The sequence below is a fragment of the Dermacentor andersoni genome, chromosome 7 (genome assembly GCF_023375885.2).
Source record: "Dermacentor andersoni chromosome 7, qqDerAnde1_hic_scaffold, whole genome shotgun sequence".
In the NCBI taxonomy this organism is placed as follows: domain Eukaryota; kingdom Metazoa; phylum Arthropoda; class Arachnida; order Ixodida; family Ixodidae; genus Dermacentor; species Dermacentor andersoni.
This window is the reverse complement of record NC_092820.1, coordinates 154,149,872-154,156,516: the sequence shown is the minus strand read 5'-3', so window position 1 is coordinate 154,156,516 and position 6,645 is coordinate 154,149,872. Positions and strand designations below refer to the sequence as shown.

Genomic DNA, 6,645 nt, shown 5'->3' with positions numbered 1-6,645 from the left:
GTTTGCGATGTTTGACTTGCATGGTGTAACACTCGGTGTAGCTAACACAGCTTCGCTGTTCGACCATCTTCACGGACTTCAAGGGGCATTGATTTTGCGTTGTTGTTGATCTGCGTAAGCACATTGTTTTGCTATGGGAGAGATTTCGACTTTTTGCTGTTTGTTTCTTCGTGTATTTGTCGCTGAAACAGCTTAATATTTATTGTGTAACAGCTGATGCCAGTGTCAGTGCCATTCGTGTTGCGTGCGGGGCTCGAACTCCGACCCTCCCACAAATATCGTCTATAGTAGCTGCCCCGATTAAGACAGAGACGAGCCATGAATGGTGAGCCGAGTTATAAACAGACTAGGTCGGACGTCTGCAGTGAAGTACCCGTTCTAGCAATGTCGTTTTGTTTGGTCTTTTTTTCGGGGTCACTCTACGCACAGATACCTACAATGAAGAAGTACAAGTGGTCACGAAGCTGCAGTCGTATTCCCAGAGGTTCTGGTTCCTAAGTGCTCTTTGCCTCTGGCTGGTCACCTATCCAGCATTATGTCATGTCCAGCATCAGGTCTGGCTCGTGTCTTCTCTTACGAACAGCATTATAGCGTAAGAACATTTTTGGGAACACGGGCCCAGTTGAGGACAAAGAAGAACTTCACATTGGCCTAGTTGGTGTTTACTGCATATCATATTGACCGCAAATAAAGAAGACACAGTTGAAAGTTACCGCCCGTGCTGTTTATGTGTTCTCTCCCTCTGTCCCCATCTTTATTTGCGGTCAATATGATATGAGGACAAAGAGCGCCGACGATACTTGGGCAGTGCTTAAGCGCAGGCCAATCACTCAGTGTGCGCCAGTTGGATCACAGTGTGCATCAACGTATGATTGTCAGAGGACGCACAGCCGCCCCTAACCAAGCAGCCACGCCCAACACTCTCTGCACAGCCGCTCCGCTGTTGACCTCGGAGCAGACGCCATTTGCCAGAAGCCACGTATATGTATATAACATATCAGCCCGAGCAGACGGCCCTCTGTTCGCTGCTTTCGGCAGGGCGCCATTTGCAGGCCGCACACGCCGTGCCGCGGGGTGTGGCTCGCCACTCAACGCAGCAATGCGATTGCTTGCATCGCGAGCACCCTGACTGCGGTTCGGGCCCACGCGCTAACGGGTTTGCTTCCGCGCGTCAATTATGAACGCCGCGCCAGTTATTAACGGCTGTCCCCGCGGGCCTATACCTTCAGCGCCGCCGGCGCACAGTTACACAAAGTCGCGCAGCATACATGCATGACAACGTGGCGGCATGCAACCGGAAGGATGCCGCGCATTGCAGATGAGTGCGCGCTCGGTTGGTTCCATGTACCTGCGCGTGCGTTTTTAGTGATTGTTGTACGTGTTGCGCGGGTCGGTGTGCGTATATGCTAATACGCACGCGCAGAACTTGGGGATTGCTCGGGGCACACACCGGTGGCGATCGCCTAGCCGGGCGTGCGCCGTCAGCGAGACAGCACGACGACGGCGACGGCGCCAGAAGCGTGAACGCGCCGTTAGAGTCCGTATAATTCGTATATAAATAAAAAAGCTGAATACAACTCATAAATGTGCAATACGAAGGTCCAAGCGGGATGTATACAGGAACTATACTAAGCGAATGGATCACACGGCAACGCTGTATCTTAAACAAGATGTTTTATTCGAAACGGGCTAATGTACATATTACAACAAGCAAAAAATTTTAAACAGCGTATTGTAATGTTTCGGCTAAGGCTTTTCCTACAAGTTTGCGCTGGTGCCTGATGCACTCTCTTCGTCCATTTCTTCTGTCGTGCTTGCACAGCTTCACAGTTGCACAGCTTCATAAGAAAGTAACAGTAAGAAAGTGCACATAGATTGTAATAGGTACAAATAAGAGAGAAAATTACTAAAAAGAAGGAAGAAAAAGGAACAAATAAACAATACCAACCAGGCGCGCGATAAATAATTAATAATAAGACAAGTGTGCAATTTAGGTGGTGACGTTGGCATTATCAAAATCGTTTAGTTTATCGCGTAATCTTTCGCGGTCGCTTCACAAAACAAAATTATCCGGGAGTGCGTTCCAAATTGTTACGGCATCGGTGAAGAATGAGCTGCTCATCGGCGTGGTCCGGCACTTTATCGCCGCCAAGGGGCGTGTATGAGATAAACAGGATGATGTTCAGAACGGGTGTTTTAAGAGGACGTGTCCTGACTGGGTGAAGCGAAACAAAGTGTGAAGAAGGCAAAGACGAGAAGTTATATGCGCCTTGAAACATGAAATGGAAGAGACAAAGTTTGTTTTAAGGTGGTTACGGTGATATGTCTTGAATATTGGCACGTAATGAAGTGAGCAGCGCGGTTTTGTACGGCTTCTAAGTCATCGGTGAGATAAGCTTTCGAGGGATAGCGGATGGATGATGCGTACTCAAGATTGGGTCGCACATGCGGTAAATATTAAAGCTTTTTTTTTTATTTCGGAAGTTGCGGATCTTAAGTTACGTTGCAAATCCCCTAATACGCGTGAAGCTGCACAGCGAATTGTTTGAATATGTTTCACCCATGAAAGTGATCGCGTCATATAAACTCCTAGATATTTGTAAGTACACGTGTGGTCAACAGGAACAGAGTTATTGCGATAAGTGTGCTGTATGGGGGTGTGTTTGCGCGTGAAGGATATTACTTTGCATTTAGTGAGGTTTAGAGGCCTATGCCATTTTTCACACCAAGAAATGATAGTGTCAAGGTCGTGTTGTAAGGCGATTGTGTCGTTAGATGTATGAAGGGGGTTATAAAGAACGCAATTGTCTGCAAAAAGCCGCAGCTTTGTTGATATGTTAGTGGTAAGGTCATTTATGTACATCAAAAACAACAGGAAGATAAACCTCCTCTGTTGTGCCCTGGGGAACAACGGAAGTTACACTGGTAAGGGTTGACTGAAAATTGCTAGGATAGGTAAACTGAACGGGTCCTGATAAAAAAACTTTCAGTCCATTTCATAATCTCGGGGCGGATACTAAGGGAGGATAATTTTCTTTTTTTTTTTAGTTAGTAAGCGAATGTTTACAGCAGCTTATACAGCTGACAAAGCTACTAACTTCACTGCGTTTAGCTGTTTAATAATGCGCTAATTGTAATCAATGCTTTGCCTTTCGGGCGAATCTGCGACTTTCTTTTTCATTCGACGTCAGTATTGCATGCATGCAAATTGCTCCGAGCGTCAGTGTTCACCTAATTGTAAGTCCGCCGGTTTCCAGTCTTCCCGCTTTCACGCAAAAATTTACAAATAAACAAACAAACATAGAAGAGAGCAACTATATAACAAAATAAACAGGGATGTTACGCAAACTTTCCATCGAGCGTACAGTTCAAAAGCTTTTCGCAACAGCACTCCATTGAGCGGCTCACTCCCTCGCAATCAGCGACGGGTTAGCAAAAGTCAGTGATAATTACGGTAATGAGGCGCAGCGCGCGCTGATTATTAGCCGGGCGCTGGTTGTGCAGCAAGCCCGCGAGATTCATTGCGAGGGGACGGCGCTTGCTACCGAAGCGACGGCGCCATTCAAGTATGCCAAAGCGAGGGGCTCGTTTGTCGCCGTACTAACAACATGTGAAGCTGGCACGCGGCGTCTCCACGTGCGCCTCTAGGCTATGCTTTACAACTAGCGCTCATTTCACCTTCTCCCTCTCTCTCTCTCCTTCTCTCTCCCTCTATTTCGTAGCTTTGAAGGCTACATAAGAGCCAGTCATTATTTCTCTAAAGGCAAAGTTACTCTACACCACCGGCGCGAAAGGTACGCTAGCTCCAAAGAGACAGTTAATTCTGTCGGTGGCGGTTTCTCTTTTCGTCCATTTTAACCCAGCGTATACAACACCTAGCGTTCGCGTACTCTGGAAAACGCGAGGCGACAGAAGCCAACATGTAACACGTTCCTTACTAGGAGTTTTAGTTATGAAGAGCGCATGTATCTAATGGCCAGCGTTGTAGTCCAACTCAAAACTCGTGCACACAGGGGGAAAATAAACAAGGAAACCAAGCCTTCACGCGTCAAACCCTCCTGCGTAGGTCGTTAGGGAACCTGGCAAAGAGGATGCTTTGAAAAGGATGACTGTCGGAACGCGAATGTCACATAGATTTGGAAAGCGAAGTTCAGCGTGCAGGTTGGTACGAGGCGCGCGTACTGTGGGGAGCGCGCGTATGAAGTGTTTACTTCGAAGCATGCATGTTCATGCACTGCAGAAAGGAAGATGAACTGCAGATACGAAAACGAAACTTTAAAAGAAATCATGAGAGTTCGGTGATGCGGTCCTTACGTAAAAGTAACTCGCGATGTTTCGCTCTGCGCGCTTCCAACGTCTTTCATCTCTTTGTCGTGGTAATAACAAGGCGTTATTATTATTGTTATTATTATTATTATTATTATTATTATTTTAATAATAATAATATTATTATTATTAGTAGTAGTAGTAGTAGTAGTAGAATCTTTAGTACGGTGAATAGTTACTTCGACAGCCGTTAAAAGTTACAAACTTTGTATCAGCGCGATTGGCTATGAAGGCGCTGCTTCGGTATTTAAAACACACTGGACTTTCTGACAGATTGTGACTTCACTGTGTGACACTGCATAACACTAGGAACGCCTTTGCGAACTGCGTGACAGTGCCCACAGAAACAGATTGTGTGTACGTGCGTGTGCGTGTAGTTTTTTTTCTTTTTTTCTTATTTTTTAAAATCATTCTCTCTCTCTCACCTATCGCATCCCCTTGCCCCTCCCCCAGTACAGTGTAGCCAGCCGGAGATAATCTCTGGTAAACCTCCCTGTATTTCCTTTGCCTTTCTCTCTCTCTTGCTGGACGTTGTCCACCCATTCTGTACGTTACGCCGTCCTCGCGTCTTCAAGTCCTCGTTATTATCGCGTCGTCGTCCTATGGCCGCCTTCTCATCCTCAGCTTTATTCACTCTCGTCGTATAGCAAAAAACCATAAGCCCCTCTGTGAAGGTTGATGAACAGCGAAGCTTTTTAGCGCTCGACACAGAGGTGACACAGATTTTTTGAACGAAGGTATGAACTCATTTACCGTGATTTTACATACATTCGCATGTACGACGGGACCGCCACCTTGAAGAGCCGGAGAAAACTAGACACGCGTGACGTTTCGACGGGACGGCCACCACACGAGACCGGAAGGAAAGGAAAGTAGATACGAAAGCACTTGTACCGCGGACAAAGAGAGGGCGGTGCGAACGTAGACATCGCCCAACGCGGGTCAAAGTGTAGTATCTGTTTTTATCAGCTTAGTATCTGATACGGGTTCTATTTAGACCCAAGATATAAAACTTATTTTTGCAATATGGTGGAGTGCTTGAAGCCTGCTTCACCTCCGCCGCGGGTCGGCCCGGTGTTGCACTTTCTTTGGGATCGGCCGACAGTTTTTGCACACGCAGATCAAGAATGCACAGAACCCTAGCCATAAACAGCTTCGCTGTAAAAGAAGAAATCCGAAGACACCGAAGTACTTCTTGTAAGGTGTGCATGAGAAAGCATACTTCAATGCCGTTGAGCAGTCCTTCGAGTTATGAACTCCTCGCGGGCAATTCATCGCGTTGAGACGCTTGGCGCGTTTCCATTTGGCTTTACCGAGCCGTAGTTAGAACACAGCCGCGAGCTTTCGTGGACAAGGAACGGGCGGATAACACAGGCTTTCGAGAAAGAGGGTGACGTGGCGTCGCGGTGATGCCCTCTCCACTCACGCAATTCCGCGGCAGCAGGTGTTCCCTCTCACCCACTCGTTCCGTCGAGGCCCAAGCCAGCGAGCGAGTGCGAGCCAGGCGTCACGAGCGTGCGAGGTGACGTGGCGTCGCAGCCAATGGGAAGTCTCGCTGCTACAGACGCCGCCGCGGCTTTCTCGCTCAATGGACCAATTGACGCCTTCGCATATAAATAAAAAAAAACACGAATTGCTGTTAACAAGAGTGCGCATTGTATTTGTCGGGAAATGAACAGCGAAGAGGGGCGCGTTGTTCCTAGCTCCATTCCTTCGTATTGTTCTTAACTTTCCGGTCCATTCACTCACCCCATTAAAATGTGTGTGACTTAGAGATACCTGTAAGGCAACATGACATGTACGCGGTGATGTATTGCTTAATGATACGGAACAGGAGTGCCTTCACTGGCATTGCGTTATAGAGCAGAATTCAGTCGTGCCACGCAGCCCTCGCAACACGAAGACGTTCGCTGATCTATTCCAAAAAAGCTTTGAATAAATTGAAAGAGGTGAGGGATATGAGAAAAGCGAGGACAACTTTGGCTTAAGAGTCGTGCAGCGTGCAGTTTCCATGCCGCCTTTCATTGACCTAGATCACCAACCAAGAGGCCTATTAGTTATGCATTGCTAATTAATAACCACCTTGGCGATTATCGCGCTAATTCGCATGTCCGCCGCTGCCGTGTATCTTATTCGGCGAGAACCGTTTCGTCTCGAATCCCCTGTTATTACAATCCGCGGGTAGGTGGCGCTCAGTGTGCTGCCGGCATTATGTAGCCTACGCTTTACGCAAAGCTAATAATTATAATTTTATGCGATCTTCACAGATACGCTTGTCGATGGTTAGTGACGCATACGTGAAAGCTATAGACACAACGT

The 6,645-nt window shown here is 47.3% G+C and overlaps 1 non-coding gene across 1 annotated transcript; it reads left to right on the top strand.

The window, feature by feature from the left end:
• The first annotated feature begins 5,251 nt into the window (after window positions 1-5,251).
• LOC126533547 (U2 spliceosomal RNA) lies at window positions 5,252-5,434 on the top strand. Its single transcript, XR_007600016.1, has one exon. It is a non-coding gene; the product is annotated as a U2 spliceosomal RNA (small nuclear RNA).
• The last annotated feature ends 1,211 nt before the right edge of the window (window positions 5,435-6,645 follow it).